Genomic DNA, 22,359 nt, shown 5'->3' with positions numbered 1-22,359 from the left:
GCGAATCAGTCATGCGTTCTGTTTTGAAAGATGGGACAGTGCTTGTAAAATGCATTATGAGACTTCGGTCGCATATCTTAAGGTTGAGATACGACATTGAGTTGTTTATGAGCTCATTCGAACAAAAAATATCTAAATAATTATTTTTTTATTAGACACAACATTATGTTCAGCCTAAAATTTTAGCTGAAACTAAATTGCCTAGCAGTAAAATACGACTGTTACTGCTACATATTAAAACTTCCAAAGTGGACGGGAAATTATGACATGCGTTTCATATTAAAGAAGTTCACCCTCCGACATTAGGAAACAGCCCACTTGTTGACGGACGTAGCTGAGGAAACTAACCGTGAATTAGAAATTATTCTCGGTCAAACGTAATTATTATATTATGAATTGTAATTGAGCCTTGTTTAAAGCTTAAAATGGGTTGATTGAATTGTAAGCTTTGCACTCGAATGTCAGCAGAGGAAAAAAATAATTTGCAATAGTAATTGTTCGTTCCAATTTTGAAATCATTCTTGATGAAAACGAAGTCCTCAATTTTTTTTAAAGCACCTTGTCATACAGCCATCTTTCCTGGTAGAGGTTTTGTTAAAATTTATTAAATTTTCAATAAATTTGGTGTCATCCCAAAAATGTTGTTAATTTGTAAATCAGTTAATTATTCTAAATCGATCCTCATATAATATGTATATATTTTTTTCTGTTTCTCTAACGTATATAAAAAATTTCATGATTGTTTGAATACTTAAGACGGGAAAACGAAAGAATGTATACAATACTTCTTCTATAAATTTATAAAGTTAGTAAAGTCTAAATATCAGAAATGACGATTAGGTTAAATAAATAAATGACGAGATTAAACTGTGAAACAATTTTGAGTCATAACAGCATAAGGCAAAATCCCAGAAAAGTTACTATAGATATTATAGAAGCATATTCGCACTGTGTATTCAGATACGAACTAACTAATAACCGTTGCCGGTAATTTGTTTCGAGTCGTATTACTTTTTAATTGGACCGGTTTTCGCCTGTCATTTCTCACCGCCGGTTCCGGTACGCTTCGGCAGTACATCACCACGACGTATGATGAAGTGGGTGCGTAAAACATACAAATTAGCTCAAGTCAATGTTAGTTATGGCATGGATCGTGTTACCCGATCTTTTAACTGATGTAGTTTGTAGAGTCGATTTTTCGGTGTTTCGTTTCTATTGACTATTCAATTTGATAAGAGATTATGGTGTTTATCAATTAAGCGGAGTGCAAGAGATTCGGTTTTAATGTATAAGTTTATTCTGTCAAAAATATATTATGATATCTCTGCAAGGATTGTACAAATACTTTCTTAATATGTTTAGCCGATACCAAACTTATTTTTTTATTGCTTATATGGGTCGACCACCTCACAGGCCACCTGGTGTTAAGTGGTTAATGGAGCCCATAGATATCTACAACGTAAATACGCCACCCATCTTGAGATATAAGTTCTAAGGTCTCAGTATAGTTACAACGGCTGCCCCACCCTTCAAACCGAAACGCTTTACTGCTTCACCGCAGAAATAGGCAGGGTGGTGGTACCTAACCGCGCGAACTCACAAAAGGTGCTACCACCATTATTTCAAATATTCCAGACAATAAAAGACTTAACTACGTTTTATGTTATAAAAATAGGAAAACACGATTTAAATCCCTTAATATTTGTATGTAAATTAATATTTTAAACAATATTATTATACTATATAAGATTGAACTACTGTATTCATTGAATTACAGGTGTGTTAAATTGTCTAAGAAAAATATTTTTAAAACTAAAGGGGTTTTTCTTTACACATATTTTTGTTTTTTTTTTTTTTATCACACATTGTATGATATTGACATATTACAAATTTTGCATGTTTGATTTTTTTCACACGACGCTCCTTTGTCTATCGAGTCGTCCGTTAACACATCACCTTGAATACATGATAAAATTATTTGGAGAAACTGTTAGTTGCTCCATAGTCTCAAGAGGGTTGGTGGCATTCAGATTATGATAGCTCTGAGATCCGCTCAACACCAGATAGACCTCGAAAACGTTTATTATGGATTTAAAAAAAATGGTATTCACGCTATATTCAACTTGTTGAGAAGCTAATAATAAAGAAAGGGTAATTTAAATATACGAAAACAATCAGTAGTCAATAATGGACAATTATGAATTTCTACGAGTATGTAATTAAAATATTAATTGTTAATGAAGCATACAGCAGGATAGAGAGGTAAAATTATGTATTCCAAAAAGGGCAATAGTATGCCACAAATAATATTATCAAAATACTAGATAAAACTAGAAAAAAAAACAGTTAACATGTCTATGCAACCTAAAGCATTAAAACTCGTTTGATAAATGTAAAACTTTTTTTTTAAATTTTTTTTTTCTAAAAACCTTGCCAACATCTCGCATGTCACTTTCTTATTTCAAAAACAAAACCACGCTTCATTCCAATTGTCACATTTACAGAGATCGTATCGCTTAGCGTTGTTGTAAAACAAAATAAAACCCGAGAGCAATCGTAAATTTAGTGAAAACACAAAATGGTAATAATAACACGCACATCCAGTCGTATTTTCCATGTGGGAGGTGCTCGGCCAAAAATGATAAACGCTGAAATATAGCGTTGTACTTAACGATATCATTTTATTGTGGCTTTGTTCGTATGTGGATAAAATAAGCGAGTAAGTAGACTTTAGTGGGAATGAATAACGTATCGTTCAAATTATATGTAATCGTAAATTATAAATGGAATTTATCTTGCGCCCAGTAGGTACTTGTGTCTACGGAGAGTTTCGAAATTTAATTCTACGCGTATAATTCGGTGATTTTATAGCAAATTCTCATGAGATACGGATATGAGAATGGGAAAAAGTATAAATGTGTGTGCCTTCTGATAATATAATGTGTAGGTGTATTGTAGTCCGCATGTGTAGTTAGTTACCAGTAACATCTTAACTGTGGAGATAATAACACTGTGGAGACAATAACATGGAGATAATGATCTACTAACCAGTGTCAGATCGTAACATAAAAAATCAAAACTTCAAATCAGGAAGCTAGATCAAAAAATTTTATATAATTCAAGTCAAGACCTTTCACTCCTCTTGTGAGTCCGCACGGGTAGGTACCACCACCCCGCCTATTTCTGCCGTGAAGCAGTAATGCGTTTCGGCTTGAAGGGTGGGGCACCGTTGTAAGTATACTTGAGACCTTAGAACTTATATCTCAAGGTGGGTGGTGCACTTGCGTTGTAGATGTCTATGGGCTCCAGTAACCACTTAACACCAGATGGGCTGTAAGCTCGTCCACCTATCTAAACAATAATATAATAATAATAATCCTACATATATTATATACTACAGTTTAAAATAGCAAAACAATGTATTCTTCGTAAACAGCTATTGTCGATTCCGTATACAATATAAATGATGGGAATCGCGTGGCATGCAGCAGGACAGGCCATTTGTCAGCGCGTCCTAGCCAATTACTATTTTACAGACTGAACACTGAAAATTACATGTCTAACCAATATTGTCTTCGGCTTTCCTGCAAGCCTGTAAATGATACATAGTCCACGATACGCTGCTATTTTCATTATGTGTAATTATAGTTTACAATGTGTTAAGACTAAGTATAAACGTAGCTTTGTTTCGATTCGATTTATGTTCATTATAATAACAACATGGCAAACTGTTCTTAGTCGAAATAAACGCTAAAGTTTTTTTGATTAGAAATGTATAAGCAAGATATCCTGAACTTCATCTTAAGATATTCTTCAAAGGAGAAGTTTTTATGAAAGACGGTTCGCATTTGTTAACTGTATAATATTATTATTATTTTTATATATTATACGTGAATAATATTATTATAATTTGCGTAATTACTGGTGGTAGGATCTCTTGCATGGGTAACTCGTTGTAACTATACTTGAGACCTTAGCACTTTTATATCTTTAGGTGGATGGCGCATTTACGTTGTTGATGTCTATGGGCTCCAGCAACCACTTAACACCAGGTGGGCCATGAGCTAATCTAACCATCTAAGCAATAAAAAAAATATCTATATGGATCTATTGGGATTACCCAAGACTTCTAAATATCTTTGTTTAACTTAAAATCTAGAATAACTCCTAGTCCTATTATTAATATTATCGGGGTATTTACTTAAACATATACTCCTCTAGAAGTATCTGGTAATCTCTAAGAGGCGGTAGTTGCATATTATGTATAGAATAATTCAGTAGGAAATTTTATCAGCGATTTGAAATTGCAGTGCAAGTTCAAAAGCTGGATCTCTTCTGAATTTGCTCTGCGTATTACGAACTCGGCGGTCATCAAATTATTCTTTTTCTTTTTATCCTACCTAAGCTGGTAGCCTTGAGAGGCTATTCCAGCGTAACCTTAACTAGTAGGTGTGCTCACGGGGCTCAAACCAACGACGTTGCTAACACGAACCCTAGCAAGAGCCGTGCTTCGCAGAATCTACCACTGGATCGGAAACGCGACCCACTGAGAAGATCCGGCGAGAAACTCAGCGGGCTGTGTCTATGGGTTAATTTACTCGTCGAGCCCTTCGTCGCAAGCGACGGGTTCCACGAGAACGGTGACTGGTGCTTGAAGTGCCTAAAAGCACCGTTAGTGGATCGGGAGGATCCGAAATGACGTGTTTTGGGCGACGTCGACTGCTTTCCATTCTTTCCGCAGGATCGGGAATGTCAAATTATTCCAAATGAAGTTTTTATTATGTACGTTGCCTTTATGTACGTTTCTTTCGATAGAAGCTGGCGTTCAATGACGTTGCAGACTCCCATTAAGTTTATGGCCGACGCTTGTAGACACGTAAGCTGTTTAAGCGCATCTGCGCCATTAAACTACGTAAAACATAAAGTAGACTGGTCGGTACCGGAGACAATTTTTATTATTCTTCAAATAAAAACAGCTGACCGTTTCTATTTAAATATATTTTCAACTATAGTTAGTCGAAGTTAAAGCTTGCATTATGCATTGGTCTACTTGAAATCATCGTGGTCCAAGATGCATTCGTATCGAGTCATGCGACTGTACCGGTGTTTGAATCCCGCATGAAGGTACCAATTTTTCTAATAAACTAACGTGTGTAATAAAAATCAAAACACAAAAATAATAATTTACGAAGTTACTGGTGGTACGGCGCGGCGTCTTGAGAGCCCGCTCGGGTAAGATACTAAACACATCCTGCCTATTTGTGCCGTGTAATGCGTTTCAGTTTGAAGGGTTGTTCTGTAAAAACGGATACTTAGAAATTATGTTTGTATGTCTCAAGATGGGCAGCGGCATTGAAGTGATTGCTGTCTATGTGTTCCTGTGACCACTTAACATCAGGTTGGCCCTATAATCGTCCACCAAACTTAAGAATAAAAAAGTCAAAAGCCTGCTCCCCTATGTGGTACCTAGTATTGTTGTTATGCGTGTGTGTGTGGTGGTGATTATAGGACATCGTTTTTTTTTTTTATTACTCTGATAGGTATACGAGGTCACAGCCCACCTGGTGTTAAGTGGTTACTGGAGCCCATAGACATCTACAACGTAAATGCGCCACCCACTTTGAGATATAAGTTCTAATATCTCAGTATAGTTACAACGGCTGCCCCAGCCTTCAAACCGAAACGCATTACTGCTTCACGGCAGAAATAGGCAGGGCGGTGGTACCTACCCGCGCGGACTCACAAGAGGTCCTACCACCAGTTAAAGAAAATAGATGAGGCAAAACATCAGGAATGTCATAAGTATTGACGTGATACCGAAACTAATACGAACAAAAACGGAACAAATACACAATTTTTCCGCTCGGTCTGTCAATGAAACAATATTTCGTATTCGAGAAAACATTATTTTCGGCCACTTGTTGCGGCGACGGCTGTGCGTACGTGCGGAATCTTAGGACAGGGTCGCATTCTAAGTTATTGGAGATATTTTTATATGCTGTCAAATTTACCTTAGTGCGGCTTTGTTCGCAAGAACTAACAACAAGAACATGGCCTTCTTCAAACGAGGCTTCTGGAGAGGACTTAACGGTAGGCAGCAACTTTGGTCTACCCTTGGTATTGCTTACGTCCATTGGCGACGGTAACCACCCACCACTAGGTAGGCCGTATGCTCGTCTGGCTACAAGGGCAATAACAATACATCTAATATGGTAAGTAAGTATATAATAAATGTTCTCAAGAATCTCCTACACATTTTTCTTTAGCCAGACGGGAGGCACCGTCTTGAAAAATGAGATCAAAGGTTCCGTTAAACTGCAACGCTTTCTTTCTTCACAACAGAAATAGACACATCAACAGTAGATACAGGCTCGACGATAGCACCATCTATTTGCTACACTTAAGCACAGGAGCTTAGGAGTAAAAATGTTTCAAGGATTATTAGGATGAAGGCTGGGTCTTATAGCCCAGAAAATTATGTCGTGAATTAAATTATGGCGATTCCTTTCCAATATTCAGGAACAAAATTATAAAAAAGTTGTTGTGGAACCTCCGCCTCAAGCTTGGTCTGAGTACTCGGGTATAACTGTCCTTGTTGTCTTTCTTTTGTTTTTAATTTTTAATTATTATTAATAGTATTGTTAAATCTCTATTGATATATTAATGTAATGCATGCTGTGATTGCCTCTAATTAGAGTTGCAGTTATCAATTGCTCTATACATGCCAATGTTATTTTATGTCTTACTGTAAACCCTATCGCTAATCCTTAAATAAATAAATAAAACAAACTAGTAGTACTATGACTGTCTTTGAAGATGTCAATGAGCCTAAGACAAAAATAATCAGGGAAAGTAAATTTAATATTTTATTTAATTTTAAACTATCAAATTTTCATTCTCCATAAACAGCAGTTTAGCTATTTTGTCATAAATCAAGGCTGATTTCTATCTGTACTTCACATTAAGATAGTCCATTTTACGACGATGCATTGGTATATAGTTCTTAGCAAGCCAGACTCGTCTCACCGTCGGGGTCAATGTCCTTGTTAAAGATCTTCGAGTCCAGCACTAGTTCTTGTTTCGTATAAAATTACAATATACCAGAGAAACACTTTTTATATTTAATCTAATTCTTTCCCAAATACGTCCCTTTGAAGAACTCTGAAATAATGTCATTGTTGTCCCTAAAGGCCGTCCGCTCTGCGACCTTTGTCAGCAAATTAACCGGAAATCCGATACAGTTACGATATTGGTTAATATTATGACGTTCGTGATAGTCTTACTAACTGCCCCTAACTATAGTCGGAGACTTGACTATTCAACTATAAGTTAGTTTATTAATGTACCGAAAATAATAATGGATTTGGGTTTCGTACCGTGTAATCCGTTGGAGTCGAGATACTGTTTTTGATAAACGCTCTCAACTTTGTACTTTAGTTACATTTAAGTTCGAATACAGGGGGATTTGATATGTTCGTCCAAAATAACCTTACGATAGTAATTAAATTATTAAATCCAGTGTAATAATAGGGTTTCCACTTTAACTACATAAAAGTAGTTTTAAATGTCCATTTTCGTAAAATTTAAGAATCCAGATGTACTTTATTGATGTGCAAGCTATCCGACGATTTGTAAGCGAAGTAAATTGTCCCTTCGTAATAAAGCGACACTCTACAAAAGATACATATGTACGGTCATGCAAGTGTAGTGTTCGCACACGCAGCCAGCACTAACTTGAAACCCCCTCCAAACATACAATCCCATTTTTGCAGGATAGCCGTCAGAGCCTCGTGGTAAATCAGAAACGTGGACCTCCACGATGACATGGACCTAGAGTCCTTCAATAAGTATCTACAAACGGCATCAGTGCGCCATTTCGAAAAAGCGGCGCGACGCGAGAACCATCTCATCGTGGCCGCCGGTAGCTACATTCCCGATCCTGCGGCCCGAATAGTAAACAGTCGAAGTCGCCCAAAACACGTCATTTCGAATCCTCCCGATCCACTAATGGTGCTTTTAGATACCTCAAGCACCGGTCATTGTTTTCGTCGAACCCGTCGCTTGCGATGAAGGGCTCGGAGAAAAAATGAACCCACAGACACAGCCCAATGAGTTTCTCGCCGGATCTTCTCAGTGGGTCGCGTTTCCGATCCGGCGGTAGATTTTGCAAAGCACTGCTCTTGCTAGGGTTAGTGTAAGCAACGTCTTCAGGTTTGAGCCCCATGAGCTCACCTACTTGTTAAGATTATGCTGAAATGGCCTCTCAAAGCTCATGAGCTTAGGTAGTAAAAAAAAATTGATGTGAAATAAAGTGACTGTGTATATTACCTATGTATCCTTTTGATAGTAGAGTCATTCTCCAAGCCGATCGATAATTCATTTAGAGTGAAGGCAGAGTGAGTAATATAAATAAATGGTTTTCCATTTCCCGTCTTTTTAGATCTGCCTGTTGAATGTTGATCGTAAGCCGAATGAAAATATACAAATAAAGATGGAGCTTCTCGATGCCTTTATAATACTCGATCACTAGCATTTGTAATTCTAAATCTACAAAATCTGAAATATTAGTCGAAAACAATTCGGGGTCACTGTTATTGAATAGTGTACAAAGCATGGAGGTTACAGCTTGAGTCTTCCAATGTTTTTGTCCGTTCATAAGATTTGACTAATGGTCCGGCTGTCAGGAACATTCGCATTCTCCCAGCGTCTTAGGAAAGCGACAGTCTATGCAACTTAATGTAGGTAGCTACAATAATATTACTCAGGTTTTGTACTAGGAATATATAACTTCAGGAATTCAATAATATAATTTTTTCCACTACACTAATATTTCGTCTACATCAAATTTAATGTTTGTGTTGGAATCTAGCGATTAAAATGTTTGTTATGGGTGATATTTTATAATATACCTCAAAAGCAATAGGTATTGAAAACGTATATATTCTCTTGAAAGTATATTAAAAGGACGCACTACGTCTATAGGTATACCTACTAATATTATAAAGAAGAAAGATTTGTTTGTTTGTTTGTATTGAATAGGCTCCGAAACTACTGAACCGATTTGAAAAATTCTTTCACTGTTTGGAAGCTATACTATTCCTGAGTGACATGGGCTATAATCTCTTTTGAAAAAGATTAGGGATCTTTACTAAAACTTCAATAATGTAACCCAAGGTTTAAAAAAATTACCTAAAATATTCTTTACATCGCGTGCCCTGCGAAAACTATTGATGATAGAATAAAATAATGTGCTACGACTTTATAGAACACATTATTAATTACAAAAAGTGTCGCGACAGCATATGTCTAACTATTGTATTTAAAAAATAAAACGTCAAATATCGTTGAAATTTTGTTAAATCGCGAGCGGCGCCAGAGCGGGCCGCTAGTAGGTTATAAGTAGAAAATACAAAGAAATTCCCATAAATTGACTGCCAAACAAAAAAAAACCACCATTAAACGAATGAAAATTTACAGCACACATGAATATGCATCAAGTTTATGCGTATTCATAACTCCAATCATGGAGTTTCCTTTGGTAATTTTCCTTACAAGATAGCGGAGTGAGGCGTTTATTTATTCTGCGTCGGCTTCGCACACATTTATTAAAATGGTGATAAAGGTATATTTATTAGGTTCTTCGTGAGCACGCAAATAAACGGTAAGTCAAGGCAAGACGCGATAAAAGTTAGAACTATGCGAGGCGGTCGTGAGTTGGGATTGTTTTCTTTGAATTTCGGTTGCGCTGTCTCGAGACACGACATACTGAGTTTTGTTTAAATAATGAACGAAGAAGCGGGTTTGTATTTTCGAGAGACTTAATTTTGTTGATTGAGCAGAAAAATACGCAAACGCTTTTGTTATAAAGCAGTAGATATGCTGAAAAGTTCTCAGCCCAAATCTATAGACATCATAAAAATATTATAAATTGGCTGTCTAATCCAATATACGATACACGTAAAAGATTTGCGGTAAAAATACGTGCCAATTCATTTTGAAGGCCAAGGCTTGGTTAAATTCGGAAAGGAACAATAAATTTAGGAAGAGAGAGTAGTAACTGTTACCACGACTGAGTTAAAGGAATAGTCATTAAGTCGCATTTCCGTTTTCCCCGATGAACAGCCGGGTAGACAATTAACTGTGTTAGGATCCGCTGACCTTAATTCTGACCTCATAAAATATGAGATTCGTAAAATAAATAGTGAATTAAATTATTTTGGATAGTCGGTATTCTCATGCCTCTTCCGGCTATTAGAAAAATATTCTCTCTAGCGAAGGAATAATTTACTCACCTACTTATACATTTGAAGAGTGGCTGCGCGCCTTCTCTCCGTAGTAGATAAACTGATCACTGTATTTTCTAAATAGTACTTTATTTGCGATTTTTTTCCTCATAATAATATTACGAATAAACTTGAGAATTACTAATAGAATTTTTTTTTATTGCTCTTGTAGGCAGACGAGCCTATGTCCCATATGATGGTGAGTGGTTACCGTCGCTCATGGACGTCAGAAATGCGGTTTACGGCTTCCTACCGTACCGTAATAACATAAAACAAGAATTCCATCAACTTCACAAAAATCCGCTTCCGACAATCTCATTTTTCATAATATTAACAAGCTCGTGTTTGACGTGTTCATTATCGCAACGGCGGCGTCCCATGATAAACATCGAGAAAAAACGTTCGTTGAAAGCAAGAAAAGTACATTCGCTTCCAGAATTTATGCCGCCTTCTCGAAGTTTCGTTATCGCCGTAATAAATTTAAGTTTGTTCGCTCGCGGTTCGGCTCGCGAAGCGTCGGTATTCCGAAGAGCGGAATTCGCGGACAATTTCTTCTTATTTTGCTTAATTTCATGCTCGATGTTCGTAATTGAAAATGAACGTGGCTTTCTCTAAGGGTTTATTATCTTAAAATTATGGAACCATAATTTTCTGTTGGCATCCTTGGACGATAATGACTAATGATTTGTTTACTGTTCTTGGTATTCTATTTAGATTCAATAGTATCCTTACATGTATAGCTATACTTTTTTTTTTTTTTTTTTTTTGTGATTGAAAGTTTACTGGTGGCCCGAAGGCCTTTCCAGTTTCACCAGGACAGGTGGGCGAGCAAAGGCTCAGCCAAGAGGGGTGGGATTTGCTAACAACTGCCCGAGCGCCTCCGAAGGAGACCTAACAACTCAAGAGCAATTGTTTCGCGAATGAATCTACTACCGGATCGGAATCGCGACCCGCTGAGAAGATCCGGCGAGAAACTCAGCGGGCTGATGCATGGGTTAGGTTGCACGTCGACCTCTTTGTCGAGTTCGACGAGTACGGTTACCGGGGTCCCTAAGCCTGCCCCTAGTATTAGAGCTGAAGGCATCTAATGCAAAGGTTATTGGATCTGATGGATCCGTAAGGACGTGTCTAGGGCGTCGACGGTGACTGGCTCCTGCATGATCAGGATTCGGGGAGTAGTCAGCGGCGGCAACGATAAGGCGATTATCATGACGCATAGCCTTATCGAAGTATCGTTCCGACGCTGACTTCATGTATTTCCGAATTGATTCGAGGCCCAGGTCGTCGTGTAGGTCAACGTTCCTCACGAACCACGGAGCCCCGACAGCTAACCTGCAAAAGCGGGATTGTAGGGATTGGAGGGTGTCTATGTGTGTGCGGGCCGCGTGAGCGAACACCACACTCGCGTAAGTCATGACGGGCCTTATGCAAGTTTTGTAAAGTGTCACCTTGTTCCGAAGGGACATTTTACTCCGCTTACAGATCATGGGGTAGAGTCTACCGAGAATAAACGCGGCACGGTCACGGACTGATTTTATATGCGGGCGGAATGTCATCGATGCATCCAGGGTAACGCCCAGGTACTTGACCTTCCTGGCCCAGGGTATGGGTTGTCTAAAGAGAGTAATCGGGGGTGTGAGATTCCTCCTCCTAATCCGGGAGGAAATCCGTGTGGAGCTTCCCCTCTGAAATAGCACCGCAGTACTTTTCGCTGGGTTGATGTCTATGCGCCATTTTCGGAACCACTGTCCTAGGGCTAGGGCTGCGCTCTGAAGCTTCTTCGCGATTAGGGACTTATTTCTACTAGAATAGTAAACAGTCGTGTCGTCGGCGAATAAAGCTAAATGGGTCGGCGGCGACCGGGGAATATCGTTGACGAATAAGCTAAATAGGAGGGGTGAGAGGACAGAGCCTTGCGGGACTCCAGCTGTGAGAGGTCGTGGGGAGGAGCGGGTTCCCTCGACTCGATATCGAAAAGAGCGGTTCCACAAGAAGTCCCGTATGATGAGCACGAGACTATCCGGCACGCCCATGTTGAATAGTTTGAAAATCAAACCATTGTGCCAGACTTTGTCGAAGGCTTTTGCGACGTCGAAGAAGAGAGCTCCCGTGTATAACGGTTTTGGTCGATTAAGCCCCACAAGAATGTGCTCCGTGAGGCGGTGCACCTGTTGAACGCATGAGTGATTTGTACGGAATCCGAATTGTTCATCGATGAGAATGCCCTTGGATGAGACGAAGTCTCTGAGGCGTTTGTAGAGCAGACGCTCATACAGTTTGCCTAGAGACATGAGGAGGCTAATCGGGCGGTAGCTCGTCGGATGATTTTTTGGTTTACCGGGTTTATGTATGCCGATAACGTCCGCTTCTTTCCACACCGCGGGAAAGATACAGTTCGCCATAGCGGCATTGAAAATAGATGCCAACATCACGATGAGTTGGACGGGTAGAAGTTTAATAACGCGGTTGGATATACCGTCGGAACCGGGAGCCTTGCGAGGACGTAGGTCTTTGATCAAGTCTTTAACTTCCATCGGGGTGACGGGTGGTAACGCATCAGAGGGTGGCAAGGAGGCTCTGCGTTCTACCTCACTGTCTACTAATTCTACATGAACAGGGTCCACGGATTGAGTGCTGGGCGTGCACTGGGTTTGCAATGTATCGGCCAGCAGCTCTGCTTTTTCGTCATCATCGAACGCCGCGAGTCGGCCTGAGGGGCCTACGAGGGGGGGCATAGTTACTACCGTATCCGATTTGAGAGTACGAGCTAAGCGGTAGTAAGACCTTTGAGAGGGCGCGAGTCCTTCTAAGAAATCAGACCATCTGGCATCTCGGACTTCGGTGATGCGAGACTTTACGTCGCGTTGTAGGGCACGCATTCGAATACGATTTTCCGCGGTAGGATACCTATCGTACGCACGGATCGAGGCGTTCTTAGCTCTAAGGAGTTCCCTAATATCGTCGGGCAATTTGAAGCGGTGAAGGAAGTCCTCCGCTACAACTTGCTTCGATGACCTATCTAATGTCGAGGTGATGTGTGACGTTACGATGTCTATGGCTTCAGCGGTATCCTGAGGAGACGGGATAGAGTCCGGACTAAACGGAAGCGATGGTGGATCAGATTCAGCCAGGCTGATGCCCAGCGTGTGCCAATCCACCACAGTCCTCGTGACGGGAACGGAATCGGGAGCGCGACCGAGCTTCATAACGACGGGACGGTGGTCTGAATCTAACTCTGAAACTACTTCGATCGAGTGTAAGCGCAGAGTTACGTTTTTTAATAACGCTATGTCGAGTATATCCGGGCGATGCGCGATATTTAGCGGGTAGTGAGTCGGGGTTAGCGGAGCGACGATGTCGAAGGCGAGATCATCGACTAACGCGTCAAGCCGCCTGCCATTCGGGGTTGTGGTGTGCGAGTTCCACCTGATGTGTTTACAATTTAGGTCGCCCGCCAGAATGACAGAGCTCCCCATACCGAGCAGCGCCTCGATATCACTGCTTAGAACGATCTTATCCGGTGGAAGATAAACGGACGCGATAACGATCGGCGCGTGTCCCGTCAGTGAGATTCGGCACACTGATGCTTCGATATTAGCGAGCGCGGGAGGATCGAGCGGGACGCAATGCAGGGCTCTTCTATAGTAAATGACGGTACCACCACCACGAGCAGAGAGCCTGTCGTTCCTGACCATGTTATAGTTCGCGATTTTAGGGTCACGGCGCGCGGGCTTAAGTAGGGTCTCCTGCACTAAAAAGATATCAATTTGGTGGTCACGCAAAAAGTCAGAAACCTGATCACGTTGATTTGCGAGACCGTAAGCGTTAAAAAATCCTATCGTTACGGATAGGGGCTTTATTCTACTTATATACGCCATTGATTACCGGCGGAGTGAGGGGAGGACGTACGTATTTAATGACGCGTATACGTCGGCGTATTCCTGCACAACGGCGATAAAGTGTTGTGCAGTGGAGGCAGCGCGAATGGCGTCGCCCAAAGCGTTAACGCGCTCAAAGTTGATCGACTGAAAGAAGTCGATCGCTAAAGCGAGATTGTCGGACGCGGTCGGAGGGCAAGTCGCGGGAGAGGGACGAGTCGCGGGGGCGGGACGAATCGCGGAGGAGGGAGTTGTAGCCGTGTTCGTGTACGGCAGCGGTTTTGCCCAGGCCGAGACACTGGGCACCGCCGCCGGAACGAACGCTGGCTTAGCCTGCGACGCAGAGGGTGCCGAGGCTTTGATGTCTGGGCCGGAAGCTCGGAGGCGGTTTTGGCGGGCGACGCGGCGATTTATTTTAGGGGCTCGGGGGCAACCACGGTAATTCGCGGGGTGACCCTGTGTTCGACACAGGACGCAGCTAGGCGGTTCCGTCGCGGTTTTTTGGTCGCGAGCGCAGAGGGCCGTGGCGTGATCGCCCAAACACTTAACACATCGGGGGCGCGCGTGACAGTTACGGGAAGAGTGCCCGTACAATTGACAGTTATGGCACTGGCTAGGAGTGCCTTTTTTATGGGGGGCTTCGACAGCGATACCAGAGAGCCTACAGACGGTCTGTGTGTTAAAGATTTTCTTACCCTCGGGGGTAGGCTGGAGAGCGACTAGAACCATATTATATGGCTCCCTACCGCGACCGGTGTGCATACGGTGCACAGAATTCACTGGTAGGCCTTGTTCTAACAGGTCGGCTTTTACGAGCTCTACATCTAACTCTTTAGGGATTCCGCGTATTACAACGCGGAGTTCGCGCTCCTCCTGGAGCGTATACGTATGGAAACTTATACGCTCCTTACGGAGGTAAGAAGAGAGGGCCCTATGGTCGTCGGGTGTTTGAACCTTAATTTGAATGCCGTTCGCGAGGTTACGGGCATTCGTGAAATTTATATTTTTGGCCTTAAGGGCCAGGCAAACTCGATCCCAAGCTGCCTTCTCCTGAAGGATAACCGGGGGAGGGGTCTGGGTTTTATTTTGTGCCACCGGACGCGGCGACGGAGTGGCACGGGCTGGGGGCGCAACGGGAGTCTGAGGGCGGGGGCGCGACGCGTTCACGGCTTTGCTAATTTTAGCGGCCGCGGGAGCTCGAGACTCCGCGGCACGCTTCTTACCCTTCTGTACCAAGGTGAATCCATCCGTCGATGAGGCGGGGGCGAGGTCGACCTCCATGTCCGAGTCAGAGTCGGAGCACGAGGAGGCGGGTGCAGGCGACCTACGAGCAAGTGTAGGTGTTTTAGAGGGCGCGACGGAGGCCGCGGATGATCGCTCAGCTGAAACGATGGTCACGGCGGACGACGCAGCAGCTTTTCTCGCCAATATAGGCGACACGGGAGCGTATAGCTATACTCATAAAAACGGTACAATTTGAAATAATCACTAAGTATGAATTTCTTATCTCCATCATTTGATTGGATAATTTATTCAGGAGAGGAATTTTTCCGTTTCACTTCTGTGAGGTAATTATGATACAGTAGCTAATGAGAATTTCGAGACTAGGGAATGTAATGAATGAATTAGAAAATCTTCTACCCATTTTAAGTAGATCGAAGACGGATACTTATCATACAAGTTAATTAACAGTATACGAAATCTAAGTAATTTTATCCCAAGTTAGCCCCAAGGCTAAGGCGAAGAATAAACATGTTCTACTTCCAATGAGATTAGCGTACGAAAATAAATAATGCAAAAATCATCAATCATCAATATTTCTATTGATCACTGCCACCGCTCCAAGTTTGGAATTTGGAATACACCTGAAAAAAATATGGTTCAACCTTTTTTTAAACAGAACTCGCGCGTCAGTCAACCAACAACACAAAAAAAATTATAATTGGATCTCAGATCAAAATTCATTTACGCAGCGGAAATACCCAGTGAATTTAATATGAAAAATAATATTTCGGCTGACTTTTCAGTTGAAACGGGCCCTTCCTGACACCGCGACCCATCTCATGACCGACCGACCTCGTTAGATTTACTTCTTTTTAATTATCTCGCTTATTTCCTCTAAAAAGTCCGGTTATGTTGCGTGTATAATGTAATACAAAAAAAAACCCTTACATAATTAGTGATTGAAATTATTTCTAACATTATGTTTAAAAAGTACAGTTTTTTTTTTTTGTAAATACAATCTGAATCTACTAACAGTAATTATCACTTAATTTTGTAGGAAAGTCTTATCCTAGCATACTATTTTCCATACTTAGTTAACAAACTGTAAGTTTTTGTTCACCCTGAGAGAAGAATATTCTTAAGGGCCTGGGTTTTTCATAGGCTTTGAATTTAAATATTTAAATACATCATTTATTTATATATTGTGTCCATGTGTAAATACTGTTATACTGTTTAAATATGCAAATACTGTTTAAATAAAGATCTTTGTTTTTCTTAAGAATATTTTTTAAGGTTTTTTAGCCATTATTAATATTGCTTGTTGTTAAAACTGCTGTCCTTTTTGTTTGCTATTGTCCCTCTCCGGACACGGTAGAAGAAATCACTCTGAATAATAAGGGCGCTAGTTATATTTAAGCCGTATTTAAATGCTGTTTTAAGGTTTACTGCTCATTTTTTTCATAGTACTTTTAGATTCCACTCTGTCACTGAGCATTTGCTCATTACCGATTTACCCCAATTCGTGGTTAGGTGAACACAATAATATCGTCAATAAAACAGAGATTAAGCCATACTCACCTATATGCTTACCAAAACTATGAGCCATTAATATCTCACTCCACTTTATGTCCAGCGGTTACTTGAGCCTATAAGAACCACAACGTAAATTCCGCTTCCCACTGAAACATTAAGGCATAGTTTGGGTTGTATTGGAACAACAGTTGTTCTGCTATTCATTTAATACATCTTGCCACTGGTCACTTTAAAATGTGAAGTAGCGTGAGGAGCAGGGAAAGATAAAGAAGTGGTGTTAGGAATAAGGTAGATACCATAGACCACAGATAATAGACCACAATTGTTCCTAATACTAATAGTTGTTGATATAGCAAAATGGTTTTAATCAAATGAGGCCAGGTTCCTTGATCTTGTCCTCTACCGAATAATATTTTGTGTATTAACTATTTTATAAACTAAAACAGAAATCAATAACATAAAGTCGCAGATGAATTAAATATGAATTTGCATCAAATTTGTATATATCGTGAAAACTGTATGAGCTTTTTAAAGGCAAAATCAATGTTAATTGCACCATACAGAACTCTAAATAATGGTAATTGTAGGTAAATCCTGGCGGTTTACGACGGTAACCACTCAGGTTTCAGTATAATGAACCATTTGAGGCCAAGCAAAGTAATGACATGACACCGCCGAGTCCGTAATTTGGCCTTTATGTGTCTCGCGCTCGTTCGAGCTGAAGTTGTCGACTTATTCTGATTCTATATACATTTCTATATATGTTCTATACTAGCTGATCCGACAGAATTCGTAGTGAATCAATCGATAAATAAAAGACCTAAACTTTTGTATAAAATAAACTTAAAACAAACAAAAGGAATCGGTCTGACGGGAGACACATCAAAGGAAAAACAAAATTGTTGTTTATTTTATTTAAATCCGAGAATTTTCATATTTATCTACCTTTTAAACCTTCTCTGGACTTCCACAAATAATTCAAGACTAAAATTAGCCAAATCGGTCCAGCCGTTCTCGAGTTTTAGCGAGACTAACGAACAGCAATTCAAACGGCCGTCTGGTGTAGTGGTAAGTGACATGGTCACTACACAAGGGGGTCGCGGGTTCGAATCCCGCCAAGGGAAGATATTTGTATGATAAATATAAATGTCTTTTCCAGGGTTATGGATGTATATTAAATATATGTATGTGTATAATAAAAATCTAACATTTATATCCGTTATCTGGTACCTGTAACACAAGTTCTTTACGAACTTATCACGGGACCAGTTAACGTGGCGTGATTGTTAGTAAATATTTATTATTTATTTATTTATAGATATATGTATGACGGCGTTAACGATATTTATGTTATATAGCACGTGCAATAGGAGTGACTCACACAAGCCAGGCGCGCCGGCCGTGTCGTTCCACTCGTAAACAACAGCTGCAACAGAAGTGACTCATAAGCCAGCTGCGCCGGCTAGTATAAAAAGGCGGAACGTGCCTTGAAATGAACATTCGTTGGACTGCGTTTGCCTGGTGCACTTACTATATCCTTGTTACGTTGTGTGATTCAGTGACTGTTGTACGTACTGGTTAAAGTTGGACAAGTGTTAAAGTGAATTGTTAAGATAACATATTGTTGATTAAATCAGAAATCAAAGGTGACTTCGTTTAACTTGGTGTTCAACAAAATAATGTCTACCCTCAAGCCTACATCAGAAGTGGGATCAGGACTCTACTCTCACTGGCGTGACGTGTTTGAACATGTTCGAAGTACAGCAAAAAAAAACATGATGCAGATCAGAATACTAGTAGTGGTACGCCACAAGAGCGTGAATGCAGCATACGTAAGTCGTGTAATAACGTCTCTGTTACCTCGATGGAAAATCTGAGCCACGAAGAAATCGTCACATCTTACGTTCTGGCTCATGTTGCCCAGTTTGACTGTCGACTTCATCACATGGCATTTACTAACGGAAATACAACACGTAACAAGCTATTGCAAGAAATTAAGGCAAGTGCAAATCTCAAGTGAAACTTCGATCGCAATAATGGATCTGTCATGACGAGTGGGTAGTTCCGACACGAATCGTTTTTAAGCCAATGACTACTGCTAGAGTTACATGGCACTAGTACAGTAAACCAGGACATGAGACTGTGAATTGTCGCTGAAATTTTAGAATCTACTCGATTCAATACCAATAACACTACACGTTCGATGACTTCGGGCTCCAGCAAGCAAGCAAACAAGAAAGCAAGCAAGTTTCCGTGGGGAAGAAAAATTGACACATCTGAAGTCGTCGTGACCTGTAAGATAAGACGTCCGGTGCGTTCGTGTCTGGCGATGCGGCGGTGTTCGGGTTCCGCTGGCGGATGCAGGTTTTTCCGGTGAAGTGCGTGCTTGTGCGTGCTTGACAAGTGTTCGCGGTTGGCTTCCTCAGTGTGGGAGTAACATCGTGTAAGAGAGGTGGAACCCGTAAAATTGTAGTTTGCGTGGTGGCTGGTAAGATTTGTTGCGGTAAGAAGTTTGCATGGTGGTAAAATGTCTTGTGAGTCTGCACAGGTAGCCGGAGGTGAGACTTCCGCGGTCGCGGCCCACCCAGTCCGCGAGAACCGGGCAGATCGCCTCGACGGTACGGAGGCCGGCTGACGGGTCCGCCAAACGACGAGACCACGCCTCCAGCATGGACTGCCGATATTGGAGCCCCTGCGCTCCGGCTGCACTTGCGCTAGGGCGCGCCGCCTCGTAGGAGACTGTGAGGTATCATTGAATAACTGCGATCGCGCGCTGCCGGCGTCGCAGCGCGGCGACGTTCTCGTGGGTAAGGACGTGGCACCAGACGGGTGCTCCGTATAGTGCCATCGACCGCACGGGTACCATCACCCTGCCTATTTCTGCCGTGAAGCAGTGGTGTATTTCGGTTTGAAGGGTGGGGCAGCGGTTGTAACTATACTGAGACCTTAGAACTTCTATCTCAAGGTGTGTGGTGCGTTTACGCTGTGGATGTCTATGGGTTCCAGTAACCACTTAACACAAGGTGGGCTGTGAGCTCGTCCGCACATTAATACGAAGAGCATAATCAAACGAAATTAGATACGAAGTTTAAAGGGCCGTTTAAAGTAGTTGAAGTATTGGATGGTGTCGATTTAATTTTGACTCTCACACATTCGCTTAAGGCTCGAGCTGCTACTTGCCTCACAAAAATACAGCCTGCAAAACCTGAACAACCTCCTCATCCGTGGGCGCCCGGCTCTCGCCTGCAAATCGGCTGTTACGTGTGCGGTGATGCGAGCCATGTAGCTTCTGGGTGTTCCATGCGCTACAAGAAGAAAAACGACACTGCTCCAGGTGCTGTGGCAGGTCCAACCAGAGACGTCAACGTGTGTTCCAGAGCTTCAGTGTGTTACAGATAAGTGGTTTTGGCTCCCCCTTTATGTTCCATTCAGGGTCAGAATGTAGTCTTATAAAACAAAGCCATAGTAATTTATTCAATGGTAAGCGGTTTCATGAACAAGTCACCGTAGTCACCCTAGACACGTCCTTACGGATCCATCAGATCCAATAACTCTTGCATTAGATACCTTCAGCTCTAACACTAGGAGCAGGCTGAGGAACCCCAGTAATCGTACTCGTCGAACTCGACAAAGAGGTCGACGTGCAACCTAACCCATGCATCAGCCCACTGAGTTTCTCGCCGGATCTTCTCAGTGGGTTGCGATTCCGATCCGGTAGATTCATTCGCGAAGCGATTGCTCTTGAATTGTTAGGTCTCCTGCGGAGGCGCTCGGGCAGTTGTTAGCAAATCCCACCCCTCTTGGCTGAGCCTTTGCTCGCCCACCCGTCCTGGTGAAGCGGGAAAGGCCTCCGGGCCACCAGTAATCTTTCAATCATCTGCAGTTTTGGAAAACGATAGGTATAAGTTGAGACGTGTAAATGGTTCTAGTGTACAAAGTTCTCCATGAAAACTTACGCGAAGTACCTCGAGGCCCGTCAGGCCGAGTAGAAATTTCTGAAAATTATAGTGACGATGACGTGACGGCGTACACAGATGGGTTAAGTAATCTTGTTCATGAAACTGATCTTAATGATGACGACTCTATCACTGACAATAAAAGCGACATTTTTGTCCGCAAATAGCGATACAGCAAACATAGTCTGTGGGTAGTGATACAATGTCTGTAAGCTCAGGCACCTCAGGTGCAGGTGTTGGAAATGTAGAAAACGATGGTCGGTCTCGCACTATTTCTGAAGAAATTCCGTATAAATGTTCTGGTTTAAGAAATGTTTTAACAAACGCTACCGTACATGCAGATTAAAAAAAAAAAAAGAAAAAAAAAGAGAATTGTATGTGGCTAGAGAGATGTTAATCCGGACTAGCAAAAAAAAAAAAGAGAAAAAAAAAAGAAAGTGTGAAGTCATTGAAGGGTCTGTCCGGTCCAATGGCTTGGCTATAGGGATTTTCATCCAGATTAGCCACAACAATTAGCTACAGGGATTGCGATTCGGTCTAGCATTATCCGGTCCAGTTCGAAAAACTGAAGGGATAACAATTCCGGTCTAAGTTAAAAGGGACATACTTACATACCTGAAGAGTTTTAAATGAACTGGCCCAGGTATGTAAGCAGTCTGAAGGTTATTTATAGCCAGTATATAATTTTCTGAAGAATTATGCGAACCGAACCGTACTAGATTGTTAATATCATAGACCACGTTTTAAGTTGCATCCGTTAATGTCAGGATGAACGAACACGTTTGTTGTTCACAGACATACCATAAGAATGCGCGCACGAGGACGAGCGCACGTCAGTATGGCCGTGACGGCGTTAACGATATTTATGTTATATAGCACGTGCAATAGGAGTGACTCACACAAGCCAGGCGCGCCGGCCGTGTCGTTCCACTCGTAAACAACAGCTGCAACAGAAGTGACTCATAAGCCAGCTGCGCCGGCTAGTATAAAAAGGCGGAACGTGCCTTGAAATGAACATTCGTTGGACTGCGTTTGCCTGGTGCACTTACTATATCCTTGTTACGTTGTGTGATTCAGTGAAAGTGTTAAAGTGAATTGTTAAGATAACATATTGTTGATTAAATCAGAAATCAAAGGTGACTTCGTTTAACTTGGTGTTCAACAAAATAATGTCTACCCTCAAGCCTACATGTATATAGATATAGATACAATTAACAACTGGAAATTAAAAGTTTCGTTTTAGTACCCTTCCGTGTTTTTCAAGGATAAAAAAGCATAAGTTTTTTCAATGAGAAGCTCTGCAGAGTAGAAATAATTATAATCATATTTTTTTGTTGTTCCTAAATGATATTCTGGAATGGGCATTTCGTGTTCTAAAAAAAATGTACAGCGTCTCACAAACACATTTCATTTTAAATTATGGAGCACTAGTCGTAAAAACGTTAAAAACTGCAAAATACGATAGCAATATCAGAAGAATATAAT

At 41.3% G+C, this 22,359-nt stretch overlaps 1 protein-coding gene and 2 long non-coding RNA genes across 4 annotated transcripts in view; all 3 read left to right on the top strand.

The window, feature by feature from the left end:
• LOC101740697 (tyrosine-protein kinase Dnt) overlaps positions 1-22,359 on the top strand; it is a 65,767-nt gene that overhangs the window by 5,419 nt on the left and 37,989 nt on the right. The window lies entirely within an intron of this gene.
• Positions 2,504-3,909, top strand: LOC134198978 (uncharacterized). The gene is made up of 2 exons (XR_009973287.1): positions 2,504-2,719; positions 2,806-3,909. It is a non-coding gene; the product is annotated as an uncharacterized LOC134198978 (long non-coding RNA).
• On the top strand, positions 17,575-21,311 carry LOC134198886 (uncharacterized). The gene is made up of 2 exons (XR_009973151.1): positions 17,575-19,664; positions 20,253-21,311. It is a non-coding gene; the product is annotated as an uncharacterized LOC134198886 (long non-coding RNA).

Source organism: Bombyx mori, chromosome 5 (assembly GCF_030269925.1).
Source record: "Bombyx mori chromosome 5, ASM3026992v2".
In the NCBI taxonomy this organism is placed as follows: Eukaryota; Metazoa; Arthropoda; class Insecta; order Lepidoptera; family Bombycidae; genus Bombyx; species Bombyx mori.
The sequence above is the reverse complement of the archived record's forward strand: the minus strand, read 5'-3'. Positions and strand labels throughout refer to the sequence as shown.